Below are 21498 nucleotides of genomic sequence, written 5' to 3'. Positions count from 1 at the left end.
CCCCCAAATTCTCCCTCAATTTCAGTCATCTCTCCCAGTACTCTCTCCCTCATTCTTCCTGTTCCCATTCTCACCAACCCAGTCCTTTCACAAAATCTATTCTATTTCCCCTTACCAGGGAGATCCACATATCCCCGCTAGAGCCCTACTTGTTACTTAGCCTCTCTTGAGTCTGTGGATTTTAACATGATTACCCTTTACTTAACAGCTAATAACCACTTATAAGTGAGTACATACAATGTTTGTCTTTCTGGGTCCAGGCTGCCTGGAGAAATAGCTCAGAGGTTAAGAACACTGGGTGTTATTCCCGAGGACCTGGGTTCAATTCCCAGAACTTAATTACCTGTAACTCTAGCTTTAGATGACATGATTTCCTCTTTGATGGGTAATAGTGGCACATGTCTTCAATCTCCGTATTTGGGAGGCAGAGGAAGGCAGATCTGTGAGTTTGAGGCCAGCCTAGTCTGCAGAGTGAGTTCATAATTCTTGATTAAAGATTCATATAATCAGACAACGGACTATCCAGAAGGTTGTTTTTACAGATAAATTATTTTGAACACACAAATAACTTTTTTGGAAACTAATACAGGGAAAACTATTTGGTTGCAAATTTAAAACTGTTCAGCCTAACCAGTCAAATAACCCAGTTTGTATCTCAATGTCTACTCCATGTCTGTAAATGTGCTTGAGAATTAAATTATATTCACACAAAAGGATGAAGATGCTCTGTTTTAGCATCCGTATTTTCAGTACCGATTATGAGGATAATGTTTTCTGATGAGAGTCTTTGAGGATAGGGAAGAGAATGGTTGTCTAGATTTTACCTGACATGAAGCTTTGTTCATGGGATCCAAGATTCACTATGGTAAAAACTTCTCTAAAAATTTATCTATCTGTTTAATGCAATTCCATTCAAAACCTTAGTGGATTTTTGTTACCTGAAGCTAATGTGTGGTTTCTAAACTTTATATCAAGCTAAGGATCATTAAACCATTCTTGAGTGATGATAAAAATGGAGATGATGGTGCTGGGTAGCAAATTTTATTGTACTGCTGTAGTTTTCAAAATACTTTGGCACTTAAACAGAGTGCATTCATATATACCTGTAATCTCAGAACTTGGGAAATAGAGGCAGGAAGATCCAGCCTCATCTACAGAATGAGTTTCAGGCTACCTTGGCATACATGAGACTCTGTTTTAAAAAATATTTTTTTTGTAGACAAATTGTCAAATTGTCCAGGGGAACAGAAATATTTTTGTGATAAATTGACACATTTATAAATATTGAGTTTATTATAAAGGTAGATTTAAAAGTAGCAGAATAAATAAGTTTCTAAAAAATATTAAAGTCTACCTCAATTGGATTGTCAAATATAAAACATAATTAAACATTTTCATTCTCTATACTATATTCCAAAACAAACTTAGTATAATTAGTAATAAAGATATCAAGAATGAATATCAATATATCTAGAAAGCAATATATGAAGCTTCATGATTTGGGGATACATAAATATCATAATAGGCCATGCAAAGCATAAAATACAATCATGATGCATAAACAAACCATTGAAATCTGTGAAGTTGTTTAAGAACAGTGTTTGAGTCAGTGCAAAGTTAAGGTGCATAGCGGCAGAAGATATTTTCAAATTACACATCCCAAAGAACCATTCTCCAAGTTTATATAAAGAAATTGTACAGAGTATTATCAAAAAATGGTATATAGCACAGTAGAAAGACAGGAAAATATTTGAACAAGACCTTTACAAAAACAGAATAAAATGTCCACCAAACATATATAGGTGGCTAAACCTTAGTTAAGAGAGTGATGATCAGAATTCAAATGAAAAGTCATATTATATTACAATGATGGCTGATACTTTAAAATACTGATGGAAGACAATGAGAAAAATATCAAGCATTTGAAATATTCCTAAGCTGCTATTGAATATGTAAATTTGTTAGGAACACTGACAGCACCTCCTGAAGCTGAGTATGTAACATAACCTGTGGGTCAGCATTCGCTCATGGGTAAATAGTGAAGACAAGTACTGGTGTGGGTGAAAAGTCATAGACCAGAGTAGTAGTAAATGTATTTGTAGTACAGTGGTGGTGTATTTATTCAGTAGAATGCTGCTCACAATGAAATAAAGGAGGACTGCCATGTGGAGTGTTGTGGAGAAAACTGACATACATATAGTGGAAAAATTGAACTAAAACACTATGAATCTGTTGGTATACAGTTAAGAACTAATCTTGAGGTCAGATGTCTGAATATGGTTGAGAAGTAGAGAGGAAATATTTGATTATGACTCAGTGGGAGGAGACATAAAGTGATTAATAAAGTAAAGAGAATGTACCATCTTAAAATTTCAATTGTCTTCCCTGAATGTGCTCATTCTGCACATAAAGTGATGCAGCCTGGAGCATGAGATTATGTCATTGGTTTTTCTATCAATTGGTTTTTGTTTGTGTCTGAGTGCTTAGCCATGCAGGTCCCCATGCTATTCTCAAAACACAAAGGAAAGTATTATTATTTATCCAGAAAACAAACGAATCTCAAGCATCAAAACAAGTGGCAGCTACCTACTACTGCCATCCTCATCATTTTAGTGTGACTGAAGTGTACATGAGGGGTTTCAGAAAGGCTTCCAACAGTGGCTGCATCAATTTGGTCGCAAAGTAAGCTTTATGCATGGAATTTTGGCTGTTTTCTTTTTCCTATGAGTTCACGAAGAGCAATTATTACATACCTTTTTATTAAGCATTGCCAGGCTCTATCTTTGACCAATTTTTTAACACTTGAGGTAACATTTTTACTGTAGGAGATAAAGGCAAACTATGAGGCCAAAGAAAAGAAAACACTCTGTAGTAAAACATAAATTACATTTCAAAAATAGTAAAAGAATGTTTTCTAAGCCTGTTTAGAGTGCTAGAATAAAATACAGTAAACTGTATAGTTTATAAGTAATAGAATTTAGTTACTATTGTTTTGGAAGCTTGGAGATCTAAAATCATGGGATTGTAGAGCTTGTATCAAGCACTTTCTTAGTAATTTCTTACCTGGTGGAAGGGTCAGGGACCTCTTTAGAGTCTCTTTTATAATGGTATCTATTCTAGATATGAGTTATTTTCATGGCAAAATCATCTCCCAAAAGGTTTATGTCTTAAACCATTATTTTGAGGGTCAGGATTTCACATGCAAGCCTAGAATACCTGAACATTCAGCCCATTACAAACATGAAAATAATGTTTTATTTAGTTCTTTAGTTGGGAATGTTAAAGTATTTTATATTTTTACTGAGTTCATATAATATTTAATTTCCTTTTATGGACCTGTATCCTTAATGTGTAATTACACAATCCCAACAGAAATGTTATAAACATTAATGTGAACATGTGATCATTTGCTTGCAAGCTACTCTTGCAGAGTTGTGAGTAGGAGAGGAAAGATCACTCATATGTTGTGCCCTAAAATGACAAAGGGCTTTCACTCATCCTGCCTCTCTCAGTGAGCATTCTAACATGCAATTAGTTTAAACACTAGTCACGTTTCTGTTTTGTTTTGCTATTCCAAAATAGAAGAATTTGAGGAGATAATAGCATGTAAAATAAATGATAAATAAAAAATTCCACAGGCACACTAGTGCATCATAATACCAGACTTTCTGAGAAGATAAGAAAGCTTTAGGCAAAAGTAATTAACAAATTAATTTTCAACATAGTTTCATTTGCTAATTAAAAATTTCCTTTATTGAGGGAAATATTCTGTTCTGTGCTTTTATCCTTAATCTTTCTTTCTTTTTTTTTTTTTAATTTTATCCTTAATCTTTCAACAGCAGATCATCTAGTTTTTTATATCATTTAAAATTGAAAATTACCTAAAATAAGCTGGAAATATAACTGAGAAAATAATATATATCATATGCTTGCAAAAATGTAACATAGCCATTAAGATATCAAATCTCCAAACAGTGAAAGAATGAAATGACTAATCATATCAGAAAGGAAGGACAATTGTTCTCCATATTCATTTCTTCTCTCTTCAGAAGAGTCAGTTTTTGAAATACCTTGGATATCTATCTACTAATAAGTGGGTAATGAAAATATGCTACACTTATACAGTAGAATATTATTTGGTGGTTAAGAAAAATGAAATTAGCAGTAGTATATTCTGCCACCTTACTAAACCAGTATAATTTTTAACATCATGTTTAATATTTATCCTTATATCCACAGATAAGTATAGCTCTCATCCATTATCAAGGAAGGTTCTTTTTGTAGCAAAAGGAGATCATTATGGAAGCTACAGGTGGTCAAAACACAGAGAACAATTGAGACTATGGTGTTAACCTCCAACTGATACATTTACAACACAACCTCTATACCAAAGCTCAGGAAATATTATTGAAGGTGGGGAGAAGAGAACCAGGAACCAGGATGCCTTCTGCAAAGCAATAACTTATAAAAGACAAGGGCATGACCTAGGGAGGGATAAGGAGGAGAGCATGAATGGATTGTGTGGGAGGAGTACAGAATGACTGTGATGAAAATGCACGCATGAAATTCTCAGATTATCACTGAAGACATTATATTATTGTAAAAAGTGAATATTGGAAAATAAAGAGGAATTTAAGCATAAAGAGCATGGCCAGACAATGAATATCCAGTAAACATTGCATTTCAGACACAATTACAATGTTTGATTTCACTTAATAAAATCCAGGTTTACAAGAAGATGGTAAGGAAAGTAACAAAAACACATGGTTCAAGTTTCTTAATGGTTGGTATTTATTTGTTTATTTGTATGTGGTTTTCTGCATTTTTGGAGTATATTTTTGCTCTAATGGTTAGTTATATGTACTGTGTATTAGCTGTTTGATCTTAGCAAAGTGATTCAAACTTAAAAAAAAAGAAAGACAAAATTACATAATTCACAGGTACACAGATGGAGCTGGAAACAATTTTTAATTGAGGGCATACAGACCAAGAAAGACAAATGTTGCATGTTTTCTCTCATTTGTAGATGTTAGGTTTGAATCTTTAAGTATGTGTGTTTCAGTTCAATAGTCATAGAGGTCACAAAATTAGTAGGGGGCCAAGAGGTGGCATTTCAGGATAGGGAGAGTGAATGCAATGATTTGAAGATGGAAGAAAGATTAAAAATAAAGCAAGGAACGTTAAACTCAGTGAGGATTGGCAGAGTCAGGGAAAAGGAGGGAATATGAAGAGGGATATAATTAACACTAAAGAACTTTTTAAAAGTCTTAAAAACCTAATGCGCAGAAGCCTCCTAAAAGATATGCATATACATATATAAAAAGAGCCTAAGTGAAGTTACCCTATAATGGAGCAACAACACCCTGCTAGACACCACGGGGTAGCAGGTACTTTGAACAGGCTATCTCTTTTAAAGTTGTTGGCCAGTGAGTTCCCAAATACCTTCCCACACACAAATATTACAGGCCATTGGCAACATTACACCTGAGAACTTCATGGTGATACCCTACTGCTGAAGACATCACATACTTGAATCACAGAACATGGAAAAACCAAGCTGATACATGACATTAATATCACTCAAGTATGATTTCTATGAACTATAGTAATGTCCAAACTGGTAAGACAGGCCTATTGTTCCAGTAGTGGCCTGAATGTGATAGGAATAAACAACTACTTTCTGACTGGATTTAAATCCTGCACCATAAAAAGAAACCCATATCTAGCACTATTATCAGGATCACGAACCTATGACTAGACAGGTCATAGGAATGAGGGAACTACCTACTACTATTATTCTGGTAAGTGAACATAGCATTAAATTGACTCCTAGTGACTTATTGTTACACCCATAGAGTGGTGTGTATCTCAAACCTCATCAGAAAAGCTTATTTTTGCAGAAGATAAAAACTAACACAGACCCATAATGGGTTAAGATACAGAGAATAAGAGACTGCATAGTTCTCAGCCATACATGGGACATCTATATCATAACCCTCCTCCCAATGCTCACAGATTATCATGAAAGATTGTAAGAGTCAGAGATAGTGGATGACTACAAGTAAGTAGTGTTTCCAAAGAAACGAAAACAGGTAAATTGCACATATGAACTCAAAGTGGTTCTACCAAAGGCCTGCATAAACTTAAGCCATACAAAAATTCCTGTATAGAGGAAAGGTGGGCATGAAATCCCTCACCTACTTGAGTAAATATTTGGAAATGATAATTCTAAAGAAAGATTCAGTTCATTAAGACTGTGCACTGTAGTAACAGCGACAGTGGATGCTACACCAGAATATATGTCAACAAATTGAATCATTTAAAAGCAAATAAGGATATAAAATTGGGTGAGTAGTTTAAGGAGGGTTTAATCTAGAAGGACTTGGAGAAAAGGGGGGTGAAAATAACCAAAAAAATATGTATTCTTAAAGAATTAATAAGATATTTTTAAACTAAATAAAAAAGAAATATGAGTTGACATTTAAAGAGAGATAATTAATATTTTTAATTGGTATCACATTAAAAACTCAAAATCACACATAAACATCATAGTTTGTTTAACTTAATGTAACTTTAGAATTTTTACCAGATGGTTGGTTTGTTCTATTAATTATTACAAGTTGTTTCATTTATTTCACCTGAGACTTTTCTGTTTTGCACAAAGTTTATAAAGTTTGCAAATCATTCATTGTGTTTAAGCAATTTGTCTACAAGCCAATGAATAAGAAGCCAAGGTGGGGACAAAGTGGAAATTTGTCCAATTTGCACCATGATGGAAGAATACTGACTTAGAATTGGAAGACCAGGTCTGAGGTCTATATCACTCAACAGACAGATACTCCTTCAGAGTGTTAAGGATAGATGCCTATATGCCTTTCATAGCAGTTGAAAAGAACCATGGGCCACTGTGAATACACAGTGATCTTGAAAAATGCCTGTTCATTCCTTACTCATCAAAAAGTTGAAGTGGCTTAGTAAAAAAGACTGGAGAAAGATTGTTAAATTTTGAGGCAACCAAAATAAGTCAATGTCATTGTAAAGAGACTGGTGGATAAAACAACACAATAATGTTGTATGATTTTTGTTTGTGTTCTGACAAATAAAGCTTGCCTGGAGATCAGAGGGTGGAGCTAGTCCACTAGTTAACCATAGAAGCCAGGCAGTGGTGGCACACACTTTTAATCCTAGCACTTGGGAGGAGGAAACAGGAAGATCAGGAGTTCAAGGCCACCCTGGGCTACATGAAATTGATCCAGTCTAAAAGAGAAACAGATCTGGGTGGTGGTGGCACAAGTCTTTGATCCCAGCACTTCGGAGGCTCATGCCTTTAATCCCAGAACTACAGAGGTGGAGACAGGAATATAAGGCAGGTGGAGACAGGATCACCCCTCCCCATTCAATCTGAGATTTCGTAGAGGTAAGAAGTCTCCAGTGGCTGTCTGTTCTGCTTCTCTGATACTTCAGCTTTCACCCTCTATACCAGACTCCAGGTTTTTATTAGTTAAGACTAATTAAGATCGTGCTTTCACAATAAAGAATAAAGAGAAAGGAAGTACGTACTGTCTGATTTATAGTTTTACCCACAAGCACAGCAGGGTATCTTGAGGGAATGATGGCAACAGACTTCCAGTGAAACTTTATGTAATCAAATAAACAAATATAAAATTAGTGATTCTCTCTAACAGCCCTGGAGTAAAAGGGTTTGTTTGGTTCTTTTGTGTCATTGAATTTCTAATTTAGATATGGAATGGATGGTAGTTACTGTCTTTTTTATTTTTGTATTTAAACACTTTCCACTTTTCATTGAAAACTTTATTTTCATAAAATATATTCTGATCACAGCTTCTCCTCCCTCAACTGCTCCTAGATCCTCTCCACCTCCACACTCATCTAATTCCATGCTCTTTCTCTTCTCTCTTTAGAAAACAAACAGGCAAAAACCATAAACAAATAAACCAAACAAAACCATAATAAAAAAGAAACGCATTTACACACACACACACACACACACACACACACACACACACAAATGCATAAAATTCAAAATTGGAAACAATAACATATAATCAAAAGACCAGTAAAACAAACAAACAAAAAGCCCAAACAAAACAATATAAGACAAAATGTCAACAAAATAACATTGAACTTATTTTGTGTTGGCCATTTACTGCTCAGCATGGGGCCTGTCTTTAAGTGTGGTTAATGAATCCAGTGAGAGAAAAACATTTTTTTTCTTTGCAAGTAGATGTCAAATGAAGATGGTTTCTTGATTAGGGGTAGGAGCCTGTATCCATTTCCTGCTCTCAGCACCGGGGTCAGCTCAAGATTCTGCTTCAAAATACATGGGTAGAAACAAGCAGACCTTTAATTTCTTTATAAAGATTTAAGAAAATGAAACAGGGTCCAAAATTTTGTTTTTGTTTTTTTCTCCTTCAGAGACAAAATATCTATCTTTGCAGCTTCACCCTCTAATGCAGTCTCTTCTCTTTTAGTGACTCTCTTCAAATGACTTTGTCCATTTCTTCAAAGCCAGGCTCAGCTCACTAGATACGATTAATCATGTAGTATTTTTTCTCCTTCAATGGAATGTGTATTCCAAGTGGTCAAAAATCCTCTCTGTGTTGAAATCTCTTCATTGACAAAACTGTTTATACTCTTAAACATACTTAAAATGATAGCAAACATTCGTTTCTTGGATCATTGTGAGAATATTGAATGGTGATAAAAATTAGTATGAATATTTTAGTAGGTAATACATTGAGTTGATCTAAGCACCAAGTGAACTTTGCAGCCAAGAGTAGGTACAATCCTAAATTACACAGGACAACATATTATACAGGACACTGGTATGTTGTCAAAAGGAAGAAAAATACAGAAGAGATTTGATAATTATTATGGGAAGCTGAAGATAATCAGCAATACCATGTATTTGTTCATATGCCATAAAATGTCAGAGATGCTTCTATGACAAATATAACTATACATGATTTTCTATGTTTCATTGTGTCAACTGCTTATGATAAGATATCCTGGCATTGAGATATTGAAATTTATGTTTTTATGAGTACAAGAAATTTTTTGTAGCAGTATTTTTAGAATAAAATCATAGTAGAGTTTTAAAATAATTTCTTTGTTTTTGAACAAAAATTAGGATCATGGCTTAGTGTAGTAGGGACAGGGGCGGCCAGCTTACAAGTATAAGCAAGTTTTCACTGAAGAAAATCAATATATATACACATGTGTGTGTGTGTTATATTAACCATATATGGTAATAATACTCTAGATGCTTAGAAGATATTGATAATTGCCACAATTAAAACAATTCTTTAAAAAAAAAAAGGATAGGGCTGCATAATGGTAATCTAACTGTAAAACTTATCTCAGAAGTGAAAAATAAGAATAAAGGTTATTGGTATTCTTGGCTTACCTTTTGAATTAAGAAATCAATAATGATTTATCAGGAATCTGAGCGCTCTTATCTTCAAATGCAAACTTGAAGTAGAGAACAATTTGGGAGCAGGGGGAAGCACTCTCCTCTCAAAGCCCACCGCCAGGTGACATACTTCCTCCAGCAAGTCCATTCCTCCTAAACCACTCCAAACAGCACCACCAACTGGGGACCAAGTGCTCAAATGCCTGAGGCAATGGGGTTGTTTCTCATTCAAACCAACATGGCAATCATTTAAATAAGTAAAAATAAACTTTAAAACAAGAAGTATAGGAGAAAAATAAACATCAAAGTTTGATGATCACAAAGATGCAAGTAGCATAATCAGATTATACTAGACTTGGGAGAATCAGATTAACCCTTTGATATGAAAAGTGCTATATTTTTGTCATGCCCCAAACGTCTAATGCGTATTATGGCAGAAGATGTGAAATTCTTTTAATTAAAATGCCAAGAAATGGACACAAGAATAAGGACCAGCCATTATTTTAAAGATCTTGTGCAGATAATTTATGAACATTTAAACAAAGCAATAATTTCTAGGAGTAAAGATAAATTATCTTAGGATATCTCAGAAAGATAAAATTGTTTTGTGAGTATAGCTCCCAGAATGGCTGATCAGATGAAAGTCTACATGTAAATCTTATTAGAATTTGAAAAGCCTTTTGATCCATCTACACTGAAGCTGTGGAAACCATTATTCATATGGTAGCAGAGGACTCATGAACAAAGTAATCATAATGGTTATCATATGTTCATATCTAGAGAGGCACCTAAAATATTTAGAAGGTTGCTCAGTAACTCAGAAAAATAATGGAGATATTTTCAATTGTCATGTCAAGATGGAAATTGTAAATCAAGATGGAAAACATCATGACAGGCCTAAATTATAGACAGGAAACATAAAGTACACTTTAGCCAGAATAAATATAAAACTATATCATTAGGTGGTTCAGTTGTGCAACTGAAAGAGCTGAATGTTGGAGCAGTTGATTAGAAGCAATTACAGCAGAAATAGCATGGGGATCTTAAAGAACCCAACATCATTGTGACTCAACCTAGATTAGTGACTTACAAATCAAGAAAAGGTTACAGTCTCAACATCATGGAAGCTGGAAGAGGGTGTGGATCCTCCTGGAGTAGGAGTTACAGGTGGTTGTGAATTGTCCAATGTGGGTGATCGAAGCCAAACTCTGGCCTTCTGAAAGAACACAATGTGCTCTTAACCACTGACCCATCTCTCCAGTCCATGTTTAAACTTTGTATTTGTTAGTCTCCTGTGACATACATGGGAAATGAGGTATCTATATGGTATGGACCACATATGGACACCATATCATAACTTTGTGGAGACCAGTTCTGCTCCTCCATCTTTATATGGATTCTAGTGGTTGAATTCAGGTTGCCAACCTTATGAGGCAAATATGTGTACCTACCCAGGCTGTCTCACTAGCCCATGGTTCTATGATAGGCCTCTGAAAAGGAGGAACAATGAAGGACCTGAGAAAAAGGGGATAAAGAAAATAGGTGGAAGGATATGTTCTTGGTTTTGTTTTGTTTTTATTTTAAGGGTATGTTTTTTTAACAGAAGGAAATTATCAGGGGAAATAATGTTTTGAATGTCCACCTTTTCCTAAGAACTCTCCCAGGTGCTTCTAAAATATTAGATGTATGTGGAATAAATGGTGTTTCCATTTCCACAGGAAGATGAAGTAAATATACTATTTTACAGATAGAACAAGATACAATGCATGATCACTCTTGTAGTATTTCATTTTTGGTACATGACAAGATATAACTTCATGAAAATTATACCTCTTCTGCAATGATAGGATAGAAAGCAGTATCATTACCCTCTCATGGGACCACAACTAAGTTCCAGCAGAAGTATTTGTTTGTTGAGGATGTTCTAAAACAACACCCAGATTTGGAGGCTGCATTGTGAAATGGCTACCAGTACCATCTCCAATCTTAAACCATGTGAATGTCCAGTCCAAAGAAGAGTATGCAAAGAAAAGATAATTTTTAGTACCCACCTTTTGTTCATGTTCATTTTAGGGAAGAGAAAGGACATCTATTAAAGTCTAAAGATAACCCAAAGCATTGCTTAACTTATTCGTTTACATTTTCCCCTTCTTGTCTGTCTCAAGGTTTAAAAATACAATGCTTAGTATGTGTAAATAGTGTTCTTTGTAATAATAATATTTTATGTTTACATAGTGCTTATTTTGTGCCCTTATCACTTTAACTCCATGAGCCCTATCATTCCTTTGTGGTTATATAGAATTGCTTATGCTTTTCTTACAAATGAAGTAAAGCAGAAAAATTAAGGACTCATAATTGCCATGTACGGAAAATAGGATTTGAGAAACTGGGTTAGTACCTGCTATCTTTTGCTAATATTTATTTTCTCCCATGTTTGTGTAGAGTCAATGAAAATTATCAAAATACCAAAAGCATTAATAAAGGCAAAATTGGGTGATGTCACAAAGAGAAGAAGATAAATTTAATAATTTAAAATTTACAACATATTGTGAGTGGTTGGGCCACATGAATTACTTTTAATTCAGTCATTCATTTGATGTTTTCAATCAGTTCTATGAACCTACTTTACATCTCAAGATGGTTCTTTTCAGCATAGTAAGGTTTAGGGATGGTGTTCTGTCAGTGTGATGACATAGTCTGTGGATAGACCTACAGACTTGAGTAGTTTGAGTCGTCTGAAATGTGTTTGACCACTTGGTCCCTAGCTGGTGGCAACTTATGAGGAACCTTTGGGCATATGGCCTACATAACAGAAATGGGCCTTGGAGGTGGGAGTGTATCTTGAAGGTATGTCTACTTCTAATATTGATCCAAGTTTTCTGCTTCCTGGTTCATAAAGACGTGAGATATTGCTTCAGAATACTCTGCCAAGGACTAAGTAGCCCAGTGTGGCGATGTTTTATGTCCCCCAATATACTGTGTCTCCCAATAAAATAAAACTTTCCTGGAGATCAGAGGAAAAAGCCAGGCACTATATAGAAGTCAGGCAATGGTAGCACATGCCTTTAATCCTATTACTTGGCAGGCAGGGATCTTTCTGGATCTCTGTGAGTTCAAGGACACACTGGGAACAGAGCCAGGCATGGTGGCACATACCTTAAATTCCAACACTAGTTAACCGTAGAGGTCTGGAGGTCTGTACAGACAGACAGGAAGTGACAGAGCTGGGCAGGAAGAGGAAGTGTTGTAGCTGGACAGAGAGCAAATCAGGTGGCAGAACAGCAAGGCATATAGGCGTGAGTAGACAGGAAGTAGCTCGCTCTTTGGAAGCTGCAGAGTTGGTGAGGTGAGGTTAGCTGTGGCTTTCTCTTTTTCCCTGCTCTCTCAGGTTTTCACTCCTGTATCTGGCTCTGTTTTTTATTTAAGACAATATAGAAATTCCTCTACAGCACAGCATGCATATTTACCACAATGGGCTTCCTTACTGAAGTCCAAATTAATCCTCTGTGGTAATATATTGTTTGTAAACAAAGAAACAAAACTTGCCTAAGGGTCAGAAGACAGAGCAAGCCCAGTAGTTAGCCACAGAGGTCAGGCAGCGGTGGCACACACCTTCAATTCTAGCACTGGGAAGACAGTGGCAGTGGCCTGTGTGGATTTCTGTGAGATCAAGGCCACACTGGGTTGTAGCAGGAATCTTAAAAGTTCTTATTAATAAAATCAAACCTGAGGCCAGTTATTGGGGTCAATGCTGGTAGATCAGAGAGACAGAACAAGCCACAGCTATCTCACCTGGCCAGATCCTCAGCTGGTCTTGTTTCCTCAGACTGGAAGCTTCTGTGTCCTCATCCCAATGGCTCTCAGCTGAACTGCTGCTAGAAAACCTGAAGCTTAACCAGCCACATGCTTAACCAGCCAAATCCTCCTAGTTTCTGGTCCTCACGCCTTATATATCTTTCTGCTTTCTACCACCACTCCCTGGGATTAAAGCCTGGCTTTCTGGGATTAAAGGTGTGTGTCACCATGCTTGGCTATTTCCAATGTGGCCTTGAACTCACAGAGATCCAGAGGGATTTCTATCTCTGGAATGCTAGGATTAAAGGTGTGAGTGCCACCATTTTCTAGCCTTTGTATCTAGTGGCTGTCTGTTCTCTGAACCCAGATAAATTTATTAGAGTACACAATATTTTGGGGAACACAATACCACCACACTGGGTTGCATGAGATTAATCCAGTCTAAATGAGAAACAGAGCCAGGCAGTGGTAGCACACACATTTAATTCCAGCACTTGGGATCACACACCTTTAATCACAGTACTAGGAAGGTTGAGAAAAAAAAGTGATATGGCTGGATAGAGAAAGGAATATAAGGTGGGAGGAGACAGGAACTCACGCTCTTGCTCTTTCAGGCTGAGGAGTTGGTGAGGTAAGAGGTAGTGGCTGTGGCCTGTTCTGCTTCTCTGATCTTTCAGCTTTCACCCTGATATCTGGCTCCACATTTTTATTATAAGACCATTTAGGAGTCATGCAACAATCCTCTTTTGAAGCTGTTTTTGCCAGGTATTGTCATAACAATGAAAAAAATAATATGCTATTGTAATGAACTAAACTGCTACATAAAATATGTGTTATAATCATCTTCAATATATCTGAGCACCATTAAAGGGAAAAATCAGGTGTTGATAAAAGTAAAGAGAATATACAATTTGTCTTTCTCCTTAAGAGTGCTTGACAAAATGGAATGATTGAGCCTTCGATTTGAAACATTTCAGAATACAGGATTTAGGACACTGAGTAGAGGTTTATTTATGTTTAAATAGGTAATAAAAGATCTTCACTAGTAGGATCACACTCCCAAGGCCACACCTTGGTAAATTCCACCATTAAAGAAAATTTCTTCTGTCAAAATTTGACACTAAAAACAGGGATAACAAAATTCTTAGAATTCATTACAAGCTGTTTTTCACATAATTGCTATAAAAGTTTGCTCTAATTAGATGATATTCTAAGAAAAAAATCTGACACCTGTTGAAATGATATGGCAGAATTTACTGAGGGTTATCATAAATACAGGAACAAAAGAGTTTGACATCATTGTTTTACCACCGTGTCCTCTGTAATGTAACATTCACTAATTATTAGGGACATCTTTTTCATCAAATATTGGAAATGGTTTAAACAGAAGAGAGATGATCCCACTGAAGACTGCTGCACCCAGACAAAAATCCTTAAATAAACACTAATGCAATAACACAGTCTTAACTCATCAATGTGGATGCTAGTGTTATGCAGCTTTCACTTTCATGTTAATGCACAGTTGTTGCAGATGGATGCTAAGGTAGAGAGGTAACCACGTCACAGAGAAACCCAGTGGATGAATACAGGCCCAAGGTCTTCTGCTGACTCAGCGACCCTTCAGACTGGATGAAGCGCTTAAACTTGGAGTGCCTCTCAGATACAAAACAGACATAAGATCTGTCCAATTCTGGATTCTCCAGGGGATAGAAACAGTAGAGTATATCTATAATTACAAAAAGGTGACTTATTCAGCGAACTTAAATAACTAGAAGCAGGGATAGTCTCACACTGGCTGTCTCAAGGCTAAGAAGAGAAGAAACCCAGGAGCAGGGAGTTTCAGAATAAGTTGGCAATATAGCCTCAGCCTCGGCACAAGGCTGAGGACCTAGAAGCCACCTGTGGGAGCAAAGGAGTTCCTTGGGACTATATTATAAAGACAGTAATATCATTTATGAAGGTTCTGCCCTCCTGGTCAAATTACCTCTTATCTTATAGGTCAGGGAAAATGAAGAAGACAGTTGTGAATTATCCCATCCACCATTCCATGTTAGACAAGAACACTTAATTACAACAACATAGAAAGTTTGCCCGAGGCATGTTTCTTTTTCTCTTCTTTTCTTTTTTCTTTCACATTCTTCCCTATATCTTTTTCTTCTTGTATAAAACATGGTTTCGCTATCAAGCCAGGCTGTCTTTGAACTCACGATCTTCCTGAAATTGAAGATGTGTGACATCATGGCCACTGTGTGTTTTTTGATAGCACAAGTTTTGATGTCATAAAAGAACATGTCTGTGAACAGGCTTATGTATGTTTCACCTCTGGATTCTATCCATAACCTGTATAGAGAAGAAAAATAAAGAGCAGTACAGTAAGAGATCACAGACTTCAAGAAATTTCAATATGATGTGAAGAGCCAAAAAATAACAATGTGTCTTTGTGCCCTTTGATATAAATAGAAACTAGGAATAGGAGCCAAATCCAGTCTTTATTTTCTATCCCTCATCTTTCTCCGTTGGTAGATTGGTTCAATGCCTTCATGAATATGACAGCAGAAAGTGGTCCCTGTGCAGTATTCCATTCTCAGAGTATGACAGCTGCATGTTGCCCATGTTCAATGTTACCATTCTACTGAATATGACAGAGGCAGGTGGTCCATGAGCAGTCTTCTCATTTTGAGCATCACAGCTACACATTGTCCATGCACAGCATTCTATTCCCACTCTGAAGGACTTTATTCTTTTGTTCAACGTTGAATAATCATGCATTCATGGACTCAATCTCATCTGATCTTGATATATATATATATATATATATATATATATATATATATATATATATATATAATTGGATTGTATGCAATATGTCTTCTAGCATTTCTGATAGTAGTCATTTTGCTATTTTTTCCCCTTGACCAAACTAGAGGCTCATTCAGTTTAATTGGTCTTTTCAAGGTCTCGGCTTTTGGTTTCATTGATTTTTCTGTGCTGAATTCCCAAATTTAGTTCAACTGAATTCTGACTTAATTCTTTGCATTTATTTTCTTCAACTCACTGTGCATTTAATTTTCTCCTCTTTATCTAGATTTGTAAAGTAGAATCTTAGCTAATTTATTGTTTTCTAATCTCTGAGTTCAGTGATATCATTTTCCCTGTAAGTTGTGCTTCTACTGAACCCCACAGATTTCCATAAGTTATGTTTTTAATTTTCTCGGTTAAAACTCTTTTAAAATTTCTTTTGAAAGTTCTCCTCTGGTCTACATATATCTAGAAGTGTTGCTTATTCTCCACTCATTCCTGCCGCTGACTCCGATTTAGTAGTACTGTGGTCTAAAAGCAAATGTTGTGTAACTTCTGTTCTTTGCAAAGGTTCAACTGTGTCTGGCTCAGAGCAAAGTCTATCAGAGTGAATATTCCATGTGAGCCTGAGAAGAATATGTATTCTGTGCTGCTGAATGAAGTAGTCAATAGATGTCAGACACATCCAGTTGACTGATGGTACTGCTGAGTTCAGCTATGTGCCGAGTTTACGCCTGATAGATCTGTCCATCCTTAGTTCACATTTCTACTCAGATACCTGTGAAGCGCTCTTTCTCTTCCAAGCCACAGAATCTTGAAATACAGCAGAAGATTCAAGTGCTCTGTCTCTGATTGTTTCTGTAAATAAAAAACAAGACAAACTCAAAACAAAAGTACAAAAACAGAAGAGCCCCACCCCCACCCCCTGCCCAGCAAACAACAAAAACACAAAAGAGCAAAATAAAAAAGAGAAAACAGTATTTCCCCAAGAAATCCTTGATAATTAAGCAACTGATGACCTGAGTTACACAGAAAAAAAATCTTTTTAATCAAAACAGATTATAAAATATATATTCGTTAACTGATTTCTGGCTGGTAAATCACATTTTCTTGAATTATGCCCAACAAATAGGAGGTTCTGCTCCATGTGACCTGTTATTATTTACCTTCAGTCTGAGACTCCATATTTGAGAGCATAACTCTTCCCTTAGAAAAGCTTCCTCTTGTTGTGTATGCCACATCCCCTTCTTTACTGATGCCATCAGAATTCTGTGGGATATTGAGTCACGAACATATTTCCCGAATCCTCCACATTTGGCCATTACAATCACCTTGTAGACTCTGTCTCCACAGATACCTTCAGTTCAAGTTTCCTCATGAAGGATGTATAACTGCATATTTTCTATGTGATCGCATGCTGACTGTTCACACTAAATCACAGATGTTACAAAGAATAAAGTTTTCCTGCCAGTTTCGCACCCTTTAGGATTCTGCAGTCACTAATATATTGGGGCTGTGTCTCTACTTCCACAGCGTGAATGATGGGAAAGATGGTTTCCCACCATTATTTGCTTTGTTTCCTGATTCCCCATACCCCTAGTCCCGCTTCTTTCCACTTCAGTCTACTTTGTTCTGGTTTTTAATCTGGGAATGAAGTGTGGAGTAATGAGGTAGGGAACTTTTCTCTCCGCCTTGCTCTGGAGCCACCAGAAAACACGAGGTTTCTCTGGTCCAAGATGGGGAAGAACTGTGACTGTCAGAACAAGAAACAGTCATTTGCAACTCAAGTGGCAGTCCACTTCAGGTCAGGTTGACATCTGTTCCTCTATCATCTCCCCCATGCTTTAATCTTCAGATAGAAAATTGAATATTAAACATGATTTCCCCATTTTTCTCACAAACAATTTCCAAGTAGAATTTAATTCACTGAGACTGAGTGGTTGTAAGCCTGAGTCAGGCACAGTTCTGCAAAGCCTCCTGCAAACACCCCTCCTGCTGCTGGAGTCAGAGTATCCCTGTGGGGTTCTCTGCATACCCCTGCTGCTGTTCAAGTGCGGAAGTCAGTACTTTGTAGGGTTTCTGTTTTTTTTTTTTTTTTTTTTTTTTTTTTTTTTTTTTTTTTTTTTTTTTTGTGTGTGTGTGTGTGTGTGTGTGTGTGTCTAGCACACACTTACCCACACTCATAGAGATCAGCTGTCTATCATTAGGACCATGGGGAGGGGATTCTACTGACCTTTTGGAAGTGGAAAAGGGAGTGGTAACTGGGAAGGATGTATGTGAGAAACATTGGAGATGCCAGTGTTCTGTAGTTTAATCTGATGGTTATGAGTATTGACTTCATGATGAATCACTTCTTTATATTTGTGGTGCATGTGTGGGTTCAGCCCACAACTGACTCAGTTTCCCAGTTTGATTCTGAAGTCTATTCTGAGTCAATAGAGTTTCAAGCTTGCTTGCTCCAGTGCAATGAGAAAGTCCTGATTAGCCCACAGGAAGGAACACCTATCTAGCTAGACACAGGCTGCTGATGCCAGCCGAAGGTACATCGAGATAGAAAAAGAAACTGCCTGCTCCTTGATGTAAGGCAGGATAGATAGTGGTTGAATGCCTGCACTGTGCATTGTTCTACCTCTGTCCCTCAAAACTGTATATAAGCTCGCTGTGAAATAAACTCGGGGCTGTCCGGCATTGACTGGCAAACCTCTGGACTCTCTTCTGTCTTCTTCATTGTCTCTTCAATACACACGCCTCTACCCAGCTACCCAGCCGACTCTCGGCAGGCTCTGACAGGTATATATAAATACACATGTGTAATGTTTATAGGTATATATTTTAGAAATAAAATATACTTTTAGGAACTATCAAAAATATGAAATATATGTGTATAACTCTAATATATAATATGTAAATAAATGCATAGATACTACATATATTTGTGCGTCTGTGGTTCTGTTTGTGTCTATGAATATGTTTGTCTCCCAGAATAGAACATAAATAGACAGAAATGGAGGGGAAAATGTTATGCCTAATAAGTAGCAGAGCAATGGAATTGTAATAGTACATGATAACCTGACATAATAGTGGAATATATGTTTGTGGAACCAATTCCATTTGTAATGCATTCATCATCACAAAAGGTAGTAAATGTAAGGTAATAAATCCAAACTACACTGTTTCTATAGAAAGGGAGGCTTTAGGATTAGCTATTATCTCTGTAGTTAGAGGGCCCAAGTCCCCCTTTTTTCCCCCTTACACATTTTTAATGAAGTAGCTCCAGGTAAATATATAGTTTAATTTAATTAGAATCCTGGTTTATTTTCTATTTTTTATAAACCATCTTGCTCTGATAAAAGAGAAAAGTAGTGTTTACAGTATCATAAAGGAACAGTCAAAATGGTTTTGAAAAGTTAAGGTATCTGCAAGGATTTACATAAAAAAAGGAAAATAAAAACCTTATTCTTAGCAGCAAACTCAAATCATGCCCTGCCTTGCACAGGTGAGTGAAACGTTATAGCCACACACATCTGGGCTTTGAAAAATACCTGTTCCATAAGTATCTTAGTTAATGAAATGGGGGTGCTAGGGATAGAAAAAGGGGAATGGAGATGATAAGCAGAGAAAATCTGGAGGGGTGTGTAAACAAGCACTAAGGATGCATGAAAATGCCCTATAAGAAATTTCTACTTTATGAACCAACCAAAAGAAAAAAAAAAAACTTTTAAGGAACTACACTCCATGGGTGGGTAACTTTGTTGCCAACTTGTAAGTTTTAAGCCCAAATCCCAATGCATGGTGTGGGATACCTCCATATGAGTTGTTGGTCAGAGAGCCCACAGAGATGGACAAAACAATAGGGGCTCTTTCCAAAGCTCTTGTTACCTACCAGAGCTATACAGTAAGACCACACTACTGAAGACAGCACATACTTTGGATGTAGGTCAGCAAAATCAACTTGGAACTAGGCTGAAAACTTCCAAAAGGTGCCAGGAGGCTGCTGCAAGAGAAAAGCTATCAGCAAGTTAAGTCAGGTTTAGACCATGCTGACCTGCCAGACAAAATATAGACCCATGGGTATAATAATGGCATGTTCAACTGCTACCTGTGGATCTGAGGCCAGCTCCATGGGAGGAAATATATTCCTGGTACTCTAAACTTGGTCCAAAATCTGGCAAGGATAGTCATAGGCCTATGAGGGAATTTACTACGGATGTTTTGCTAAATGGACATGCAATTAAAGTACTTTCTAAACATATGCTTGTATACACAGTTGGATACAATTCTGACTTAGTCAGAGAATCCCCTTTTATCACTGGGAAGTGGGTAAGGCAGAAACTAATAACAACAGAATGCTGACAGTAATGGACACCCGAGTGTTCAGTCTTAAATAGTACATTAAATAGTACATCCCTGTATTACCTAACCAAAAGATCAGAGAACACTGCAGAAGAGAGGGGAGGGGGGAGATTATAGGAGCTAGGGGACGGAAACAGTCCTTTAAAATGCTCTGGATGTAATATTCTGGATATAATGTAGCCATTGCAATCACACACCACCAGTAACTACTGCATAAGACTCGCTGAGAAAAAGGGATTGATGAGTGTAGAAGGGGAAATAAGAAAAAGTTGGGTTGGGGAAGAGTATGACCACAAAATATTGCATGAAAGTAAGAAGCTGTTAAAACACAAAGGAACCAAAATTTAAGTTACTCATCACTTTATCACGGAAATTTCAATCTGAATGTGTTTCTGGAGAGCACTTAATTCCAGCAAATTCACTTTTTATATTTTTTAATCCAATTACATGGAGGCAATCCCATCCTATAATGCCTCCAGTCTAGGATTGGTCAAGGACTTCCTAGAAGGAATAGATGGAGTGTGTTTCCTGGTCCTTCTTGTGTTCCTCTGGCAACTGGTCTTCTAAAATGTTTCTCAGAGTATTAAGGAAGGCGAAACATCTCCCCTCATTTCAAAGTCTTAAATAAACTACAAAGGCTAATGTGAGGTTGAATGAATAAAATCAATGAGGAGGGAATTGCATGTTTAATTGGATGATATAAGTTGAACGAAGCCATGGTGTCTCTTGGCTCCTTTCCCATTTTTTCCTCTAAGGCAGAACTATGTGGGAGGAACAGAAGCAGGATGTGAGAGACTGCAGAGGGCTCCACCTGACACAGATGCAGGAGCACTGACCGCAGAGTAGTGGGAAGCAGAGGGAAGGGTCAAATGCACATGTAATTACCCAAGAAGGGACTGCTGGGAAGGGAAAGATACGGTGGGTTTTTTGTTTGTTTGTTTGTTTTTTTCAGGAAAAGAAATACAGATAATGGAGTTGATAGCAAAACAAAAAAGAAAAAGGGCACTTAGACAGTGGGCAATAAATGACCTAAACAGTGGCGTTCAAAAAATTGAGAGACACTTAGAAAACAAGGGGAGTGTGGGTCCTAAAGATTCTGGTCCTAGCCCACAGAGAGC

The sequence above is a fragment of the Peromyscus leucopus genome, chromosome 19, assembly GCF_004664715.2.
Source record: "Peromyscus leucopus breed LL Stock chromosome 19, UCI_PerLeu_2.1, whole genome shotgun sequence".
NCBI classification, from domain to species: Eukaryota; Metazoa; Chordata; class Mammalia; order Rodentia; family Cricetidae; genus Peromyscus; species Peromyscus leucopus.
Note: the sequence above shows the minus strand (reverse complement) of the source record.